Source organism: Cervus elaphus, chromosome 5 (assembly GCF_910594005.1).
Source record: "Cervus elaphus chromosome 5, mCerEla1.1, whole genome shotgun sequence".
Lineage (NCBI taxonomy): Eukaryota > Metazoa > Chordata > Mammalia > Artiodactyla > Cervidae > Cervus > Cervus elaphus.
In genome coordinates, this window is record NC_057819.1 from 16035549 (window position 1) to 16046196 (window position 10648).

Here is a 10648-nt window from a genome sequence, read left to right on the forward strand (position 1 = left end):
AGAATAATATGTGATGAAAGTCTGAACAAATAAGTCTAAAAGAGCTCTTTAAATAGGTATAAAATAAAAATTATAAGTGATAAGGCTCTGTGCCATAGTTTAATTGGTGGTGTTTTTTCTTTCTTAGGGCTACATAAAATAGTGGTGAGTCAAGGATGAATCTCACAAATATAATGTTGAAAGATAGAAATCATAAGCAAAAGAATATATAATGTATGATGCTACCTATAGAAAATTAAAAAACCTAGGCAAAACTAAGATATAGTGTTACATGTCAAGGCAGGTATTATCATCTGAGAGGGTAGAGGGAACATGACGGAGTGGGACATTTCTGAAAGCCTGAATCATTCTATTTCTTGACCTGGCTGGCAGTCACACAGATGTTTGCCTTGTGATTATTCATTGAGCCATGCATTTGTGTTTCACACACATTTCTCTGTGTGCTTTAAGTTCAGTACAACTTAAAAAATAGTGTCTTTTAATTACTAGCTTTTTAGATTTGATGAAATGCAGAAATGTTTGTGTGTGTGCATATGGGGGAGTGTTTTTTTTTTCCTAGTAGGTATGCTTCCCTAAGTAAGAGGCATCTAGATGGCTTTCATGGTGGCTTAGACAGTAAAGAATCCGCCTGCAATGCGGGAGACCTGGGTTCGATCCCTGGGTTGGGAAGATCCCTTGGAGGAGGGCATGGTAACCCACTCCAGTATTCTTGCCTGAAGTATTTCATGGACAGAGGAGCCTGGCAGGGTACAGTCCACGGGGTTGCAAAGAGTCAGATGTGACTGAGCGACTAAGTACACAGATACACATGCACATCTTCCTTGAGGAGTGCTAGGGTGGATGTAGCAGGGACATGGTAACAAATTTTTAGTTTACAAAACAGGCTCTTCATAATCCAAAGGGAAGGGCTTGAGAGGAACAGGGCATAGAGTTTATACGTAACAGCTTGTGTGTCGTAGAATGAAAAAAGAGCCGCAGACGATGCATACAGTCCACCAGAGATGAGAGTCACTGTGGTGGGAGGAAAGTGGAGGTGGCAGTGGGCCCTGAGGAGAGGAACACACCTGGCAGAAGCCATGCGGATCAGAGTTGAATTAACATGCAGATATAGCCAGGCACTTTCTGAGGTAAGTGCTAGGATTGATATATAAAAGTCTGAAAGGAGTTGTAGTGTTTATTTCTAGGTATTATCATATGTATTTGAAAAAATGATTTGTGCTTCCTTGTATTTTCTAAATCTTCCACAATGAACAAATACTGTGTGCTTGCATGCTCAGTTGCTTCAGTCATGTCCAATTCTTTACAAACCAATGGACTGTAGCCCACCAGGCTCCTCAGTCCATGGGATTCTCCAGGCAAGAATACTGGAGGGGGGGTTGCCATTTGCTCCTCCAGGTGATCTTCCCCACCTAGGGATCGAACCCATGTCTCCTGCATTGCAGGCAGATTCTTTACTTCTGAGTCACTGGGAAAGCCTCAACATATATTATGCTTGTATTAAGAAAAAAACTATTTTTAATTAAAAATATTGGCTGGAATTCCATCCCATGTTAGGCTGTGATTGGTACTGGTGACTACTGGTGCCTGTGGATGCTCTTATAGTCTGGAGAGTGTATTTATGGCATCTTAAATCTTCCATCCTGCCTGCGGTATTCTGAACAACATAGTCACAACATAGTCGGGGTGGGCACCCAAAGCTTCCAGTTGAGAGAGCTATTATGTAGACCCATCCTTCTGAATGGTCCACGCTTTCAGTTGCCCAAACTCCCACTTGGTGCGTTTTGTCTTCTGTAGCATAAGAACAACCATACAGAACATTGGACAGATGCGATCTGTTGGAGACAAACATGAATTTGTTTTAAAATGCTCCTTTTTCACCAGTGGCAGCAGCTTTTCTTTCAGCCACTACTCAGCAGAGCACATCACCACACGGCACCCACCTCCACGCCTTTGTGAATGCCTCGAGGACACTTAGATGTATAGAAAAATAAAACATAGTCCATGCCCTTAGGGAGCCACAATCTCCTAGGAGAAACAGATTATAAACAACAAATCAAAATCTAGTGTGATGGTTATTATGATAGAAGAATAGAAAGACGTATTTTTCTCCCTCCACTCCCATGTTCTTATGGCATATACCAAGGCTAGTATAACAGTAGGAGATAGATATTCTTTTAAATAATAATGCATAGAGGATGAGGAGGTGGGGGGTTAATTTTGGCAGTGTGACTTATCTGATTGCTCTTTTGATAATCACCCATGAGGGAGGCCAGGGTGGGTACCTCTCATCTCCTCCTCTAAGGATTTGCACCCCTTCCTTTCCTCATGCCCTAACTTCTAATCCAACAGTGAACAAAATGAAGATCTACATGGCTGAAAGACTGCCCTGGAAATGAACCCAGGAAGAGGGAGTATTGGCTTTGATGAGCTAAGAGTCTAGAGGGGAGAGGGAATAGAGAATGAGGGTCCAAGTGGAAGAGGCTTCCACATTGGTGATGCCTCATGGGTCCACTTCCTCTGCATCTTCACCTTGGCTAGAGGATCATTTCCAGAGTGGAGAATAGAGAGACATAAAATGAGAAACTGACAGCAATGAAATGCTGCAAGATTTAAAGAAAGGGTGCTACAGCATTTAGTTATTTATTCTACCACTCTTTCAACAAATATCTGATGAAGATTTGTTACCCATATGTCACTTTGCTGGGGCCTGGGGTTATATTGGTAAAGGAATGGACAGAATTCCTGTCCTCATGAAGTTTATCGTCTATTGGGAAAGAAAAAATGGCAGTGTCATTTTTTGTCAGAAAAATGGCATTGTCAGAAAAAATGGCAGTGCCAGAGCCAAACTATTGCTTTCTGATTTCCCTTCCAACTCTGGCCTACAAACAGATTCATTTCAGACCCTGTCCAGTTTCTTGCGGGCTACAGTCTGCTGTGAAAAGTGTTAGCCGCTTAGTCGTATCCGACTGTTTGCAACCCTACAGACTGTAGCCTGCCAGGCTCCTTTGTGCATGGGATTCTCCAGGCAAGAATACTGGAGTGGGTTGCCATTCCCATTTCCAGGGGATCTTCCCAACCCAGGGATGGAACCCAGGTCTCCCAAATTACAGGCTGATTCTTTACTGTCTGAGCCACCAGGGCTGGGTCCCAGCTAATTCAGCTGGCTCCCCTGGGGAGGATTGGTTGCTTGGACATCAGGATGCATTTAGATTTTAAAACTCCACTGTCTCTCCTGGAGGTCAATTAGTGTTTGGACTGGATCTCTGCAGCTTGGGAATGATTCCAGATTTCTGATTTATCATCTTTGTTTCTCTTGCTGAAGGCAGCTGTAAAAGATGAGGTCTGTACCTCAGCTGCTGTGGAGTCCTCATTAAGTCCACACTTTTCTCTGTTGATTGAACAAACCATTTTCTTTATTAGGAACTCCGATCCCTCTACACATCTCACTCCCAAGACTGGGAGTTGTAAAGTTTTTTTGTTTTTTTTTTTTTTACTTGAATCATTGTGTCCATCCTCTTGAGATGCCAAATGTCAATTTTCTCACAATACCCAGGCATGAAAAGTAGTGATCCCATTGAAATAAAGGTAGACTAGACAGCAAAGATTTTCTTTGTGGCCCACGGTGAAGAAGTTGCTATATTGCTCCAGAGTGATTGTGAAACTGAAACTGGACCAAACTGGAAAGGGTTTAGGGCATTGTTTAATGTGGGTGTGGGGCGAACTTTGCTCCACATTTATTCTACCACAACTTAACTGAGAACTACCTTGTGTCAGGCATTTGAGCTAGGAACCAGCAATATATTGATGAGCAAGTCATGTTCCCTGCCCTTGCAGATCTTGGTATAGTGAGCGAGACAGATACATCAACCAAAAAACGAGGAGGAGAACTCCTTGTAGATTAAAGATTTTTGTAATAATTCATTTCTTTTTTTTTCTTGGCCACGTTGCATGTAGGATCTTAGTTCCTGACCAGGGCTTGAACCCACAACTCCTGCAGTGAAATCGCAGGCTCATAACCACTGGACCACCAGAGAAGTCCCTGTAATAGTTCATTGACTAAAGTATATTAGATTAGTAATAAAGTTATTCATTAGATTAGTAAAAGTCATTTATATTAGATTAGTAATAAAGTCATTTATGGAAAGGCAGAAAGGCCAAAAGATATGACACTGAAAGATAAACTCCTCAGGTCAGTAAGGTGCCCAATATGCTGCTGGAGAAGAGTGGAGAAATAACTCCAGAAAGAGTGAAGAGACAGACCCAAAGCAAATATAACACCCAGTTGTGGATGTGACTGGTGATGGAAGTCAAGTCTGATGCTGCAAAGAACAGTATTGCATAGGGACCTGGAATGTTAGGTCCATGAATCAAGGTAAATTGGAAGTGGTCAAACAGGAGATGGCAAGAGTGAACATCTACATTTTGGGAATCAGTGAACTAAAATCGACTGGAATGGGCAAATTTAACTCAGCTGACCATTAGATATACTACTGTGAGCAAGAATCCCTTAGAAGAAATGGAGTAGCCCTTATAGTCAACAAGAGAGTCCAAAATGCAGTGCTTGGGTGCAATCTCAAAAATGACAGAATGATCTCTGTTCATTTCCAAGGCAAACCATTCAATATCACAGTAATCCAAGCCTATGCCCCAACCAGTAATGCTGTAGAAGCTGAAGTTGAACGGTTCTGTGAAGACCTAAAAGACAGTCTAGAACTAGCACCCTAAAAAACATGTCTTTTTCATCATAGGGGACTGGAATGCAAAAAGAAGAAGTCAAGAGATACCTTGAGTCACAGGCAAATTTGTCCTTGGAGTACAAAGTGAAGCAGGGCAAAGGCTAATAGAGTTTTGTCAAGAGAACACACTGGTCCTAGCAAACACCCTCTTCCAACAACACAAGAGAAGACTCTACACGTGGACATCACCAGATGGTCAATACTGAAATCAGATTGATTATATTCTTTGTAGCCAAAGATAGAGAAGCTCTATACAGTCAGCAAAAATAAGACCGGGAGCTGACTGTGGCTCAGATAGATCATGAACTCCTTATTGCACAATTCAGACTTAAGTTGAAGAAAGTAGGGAAAACCACTAGACCATTCAGGTATGACCTAAATCAAATCCCTTGCGATTATACAGTGGAAGTGATACATAGATTCAAGGGATTAGATCTGATAGAGTGCCTGAAGAACTATGGACAGGGGTTCATGACATTGTACAGGAGGCAGTAATCAAGTCCATCCCCAAGAAAAAGAAATGCAAAAAGGCAAAATGTTTGTTTGAGGAGGCCTTACAAATAGCTAAGAAAAGAGAAGATAAAGGCAAAGAAGAAAAGGAAAGATATACCCATTTGAATGCAGAGTTCCAAGGAATAGCAAGAAGAGATAAGAAAGCCTTCCTCAGTGATCAATGCAAAGACAATAGAATGGGAAAGACTAGAGATCTCTTCAAGAAAATTAGAGCTACCAAGGGAATATTTCATGCAAAGATGGGCCCAGTAAAGGACAGAAATGATATGGACCTAACACAAGCAGAAGATACTAAGAAGAGGTGACAAGAATACACAGAAGAACTGTACAAAAAAGATCTTAATGGCCTGGATAACCCAATGGTGTGATCACTCACCTAGAGCCAGACATCCTGGAGTGCAAAGTCAAGTGGGCCTTAGGAAGTATCACTACGAACAAAACTAGCGGAGGTAATGGAATTCCAGTTGAACTATTTCAAGTCCTAAAAGATGATGCTGTTAAAGTGCTGCACTCAATATGCCAGCAAATTTGGAAAACTGAGCAGTGGCCACAGGACTGGAAAAGATCAGTTTTCATTTCAATCCTAAAGAAAGGCAATGCCAAAGAATGTTCAGACTACTACACAATTGCACTCATCTCACATGCTAGCAAAGCAGTGCTCAAAATTCTCCAAACCAGGCTTCAACAGTATGTGAACTGTGAAATTCAGATGTTCCAGCTGGATTTAGAAAAAGCAGAGGAACCAGAGATCAATTTGCCCACATTCGCTGGATCACAGAAAAAGCAAAAGAGTTCCAGAAAAGCATCTACTTCTGGTTTATTGACTACAGCAAAGCCTTTGACTGTGTGGATCACAACAAACTGTGAAAAATTCTTCAAGAGATGGGAATATCAGACCACCTGACCTGCCTCCTGAGAAATCTGTATGCAGTCAAGAAGCAATTAGAACTGGACATAGAACAACAGACTGGTTCCAAACTGGGAGAGGAGTATGTCAAGGTTGTATATCATCACCCTGCTTATTTAACTTATATGCAGAGTACATCATGCAAAATGCCAGGCTGGATGAAACACAAGCTGGAATGAAGATTGCCAGGAGAAATATCAATAACCTCAGGTATGCAGATGACACCACCCTTATGGCAGAAAGCAAAGAAGAATTAAAGAGCCTCTTGATGAAAGTGAAAGAGGAGAGTGAAAAAGTTGGCTTAAAACTCAACATTCAGAAATCTAAGATCATGGCATCCGGTCCCATCACTTCATGGCAAATAGATGGGGAAACAATGGAAACAGTGACACTTTATTTTTTGGGACTCCAAAATCACTGCAGATGGTGGCTGCAGCTATGAAATTAAAAGATGCTTACTCCTTGGAAGAAAAGCTATGACCCACCTAGGCAGCATATTAAAAAGCAGAGACATTACTTTGCCAACAAAGGTCCATCCAGTCAAAGCTATGGTTTTTCCAGTAGTCATGTATGGATGTGAGAATTGGACTATAAAGAAGGCTGAGCACCGAAGAACTGATGCTTTTGAATTGTGGTTTTGGAGAAGACTCTTGAGAGTCCCTTGGACTGCAAGGAGATCCAACCAGTCCATCCTAAGGGAAATCAGTCCTGAATATTCATTGGAAGGACTGATGCTGAAACCGAAACTCCAATACTTTGGCCACCTGATGTGAAGAACTGACTCATTTGAAAAGACTTTGATGATGGGAAAGATTGAAGGCGTGAGGAGAAGGGGACGACAGAGGATGAGATGGTTAGATGCCATCATTGAGTCGATGGACTTGAGTTTCAGCAGGCTTTGGGAGGTGGTGATGGACAGGGACGCCTGGTGTGCTGCAGTCCTTGGGGTCGCAAAGAGTCAGACACAATTGAGCGACTGAACTGAACTGAATAAAGTCATTATAAGTAATATTGATGCTGTGGCTTGTGTTACAAAATAGTTGGTGGATGCCTCTATAGCTCGTGTGTTGAATTATTTTATTATTAATAGAATGGGAATAACAGCTACTATGTTTATTTCAAATCCAACTCAGGTAAATAACCAGTGTGAGCTTGTTATTACACTTATAGTTCCTGAAATGATGGTCTGTAGAATGAGAGCAAAGATGTGCTATGCTAAGCTGCTCAGTCATGTCCGACTCTTTGAGACGCCATGGACGGTAGCACACCAAGCTCCTCTGTCCATGGGGATTCTCCAGGAGAATGAGTTGCCATGCCCTTCTCCAAGGGATAGTGAAGATCATAGGGTTTATTAGTACAGGAACATTTTGGGGATAGGCTGGATAACTTATGTAGCTGACCTTTACTATAGAGTGTGGTATAATGTGGTAGCACAAAGGACTTTGAATTCTTATGGCTAGGTTCAATTCCTATAATTCTAGAAGTAGAAGATTTTTTCTTTCTTTTTTTTTTTTTGTGGTGGCATGCCGTGTGGCTTGTGGAATCTTAGTTCCCTGACTAGGGATTGAATTCTGGTCCTGGCAGTGAAAACACCTAGTCCTAGCCACTGGACTGCCAGGGAATTCCCCAGAAGTAAGAGGATTTGAACTTATTTGCTCTATCAAAATAACTCTTTTGTCAGGCAAATTTCTTATGTTTGTTGCGGGATGCTTTATATGATGATCGGTAGTGAGACATGTCATGTACATAGGGCTAGTGTTAAGGGCAGAAAATATTTTCATTAGATGTATGAGTTGATCATATTGGAATCATGGATAGTATGTTTGAATTTCATAGAAAGGCAATTGTTAGGGGCGTTTTAATGATGAAATCAGCAGTATATGGTTATGGTAAGTAGGGGTTATGAAATACTCCTAGAAACAGGATTGTTATAAAAATATTTATTATGTTATTATATTTATTATATGTTATTAATATTTATTACCAGCTTCCCTGGTGGCTCAGATGGTAAAGAATCTGCCTGCAATACAGGAGACCCTGGTTCAGTCCCTTGTTTGGGAAGATCCCCTGGGGAAGGAAATGGCAACCCATTCCAGTGTTCTTGCCTGGAGACTCCATGGACAGAGGAGCCTGGCTGGCTGAAGTCCATAGGGTCGCAAAGAGTCATGACTGAGCAACTAACACAGTATGATGACATTAGCATATTCTTTTGTTTGTTTTTCTGTCTGTGAAGCATGTGGGATCTAGTTCCTTGAACAGGGATCAAATCTGCTCGCCCAGCATTGGAAGTGTGAAGTCTTAACAACTGGACTGCCAGGGAAGTCCCAATATTGGCATATTCTGTTAGGAAGAATGGGCTTCCCAGGTGGCACTAGTGATAAAGAACTTGCTTGCCCATGCAGGAGACATATGAAACCTGGATTAGATTCCTGGGTTGGGAGGATCCCTTGGAGAAGGGCATGGCAACCCACTACAGTATCATGCCTGGAGAATCCCAAGGACAGAGGAGACTGGCAGGCTATGGTCCATAGTGTTGCAAAGAGTCGGACACAACTGACGCAACTTAGCACGAATGCATGCATGCTGGGAAGAACAGGATAAATCAGGCTGCTGCATGTTCTACATTGAAGCCAAATCCAAGTTCTGATTCTCCTTCTGTTGAATCAAATGGGGCTCGGTTATTTTCTGCTAGAGTTGAAATAATTCATATTATGCCTCGGGGTCAGGATAGGAAAATTAGTCATATGTGTTGTATGATAATTAGTGTTGAAAGTGTAAATGATCTGTTTATCAATAGGACTGATGAGAATAATTGTTAGTATTATTTCATATGAGACTGTCTGTGCTATTGCTTGTGGGGCTCCAATTAGTGTGTATTTTGAGTTTGAAGTCCATCTGAATCAGAGGATACAGCTAGTATAAATAGTACGTGTAGGCTTCTGTTACTCATTGGGTAGGGTATGGGAAGAGGAACTCATATTGTGAGAGCTAGGGTTAAGGCCAGAATTGATGCAAAGATAAATATAGAAAGTGATAGCGTTGGTGGTCATAGTGGATCTTTAATAATCTGACTGCATCAGCAAGATTATAATAATCCATAGGGGATGATAATGTTTGACCCTTTCTTCAGAGTTACCTATAGCCTAGAACTTTTGGTCCAGTTGGACTTCCCTGGTGGCTCATATGGTGAAGAATCTGCCTGCAGTGAGGGAGACCTGGGTTCAATCCCTGGGTTGAGAAGATCCCCTGGAGGAGAGCATGGCAACCCACTCCAGTATTCTTGCCTGGAGAGTCCCCATGGACAGAGGAGCCTGGCGGGCTTCAGTCCATGGGGTTGCTAAGAGTGGGAAACAGCTGAGCAACTAAGCACATTTGGTCCAATTAATGTGAAGAACAATACAGCTAGTAGGATTGGGATAATGAGTGAAAGAATGTGTGTGTGTTTTTTTTTTAATAAACCTTTTATTTTGGAATAATTTTAGACTCATGGAAAAGCTACAAAAATAATGTAGAGATTTCCTATACCCTTCACAATTTCTCCTATTGTTAACATCTTACATAACCACGGTGTATTCAGCACAATGAAGACATTAATGATGATAGATTACCATTAAATAAACTACAGTTCATCTGGAGTTTACTGGTCTTTCTACTAATATCCCTTTTCTCTTCAAAGATCCAACTCAGGATAGCACAATGTCTTTCTGTTTTTTAGGAAATACATGGGTCAGATAGAATCCACTTGAATGAATGTTAATTATGAACATTTTGTTAGGAAGAAGAACTGAACCTCTGGCAATAAAGGTTTAAGTTTTACATAGTTAATGGGTTCTATCTCCCTGACACATCTTGTTCTTAGGAAAAAGTGTGAAAGTGTTAGTTGCTCAGTCATGTCTGACTCTTTGCGAACCCATAAACTAAATAGCCTGCCAGACTCCTCTGTCCATGGACTTCTCCAGGCAAGAATACTGGAGTGGGTAAACATTCCCTTCTCTAGGGGATCTTCCTGACCCAGGGGTTGAACCTGGGTCTCCCACATTTCAGGCAGATTCTTTACTTTCTGAGCCACCGGGGCTTGGGCAGGGTAAGAGTAAATTAATTGAATTGAGATGATATCATTAATGAATTTGAAGGTGCTTTTGTAAAGTAGGCCTTATTTCCTTTGTCCTTTTGTGCTAGGAGAAATGTATAATAGATAGAAGAAACCTATCTGGATTACTTGGATCTCAACTCAGATCACTTAAGACTAATCGTTGAACTAATGAATCACTAATAGCAGTTGCATCATTGGGTTGTCCTGATTCAACACTGAGGTCCTAAACCCTATTGTCGATATGAACTCTAGAGTAGGATTCTTCTGCTATCCCTAGAGTAACTTGTTCTCTTGATCAATGTTTTGGATCAATAAGTGATTAGGCATTTTGACCAGTTGGTCTAAATTTTAATCACTCAGAAGTTATTTTATTTTCTGAGATCACCCCACCAAAGATTC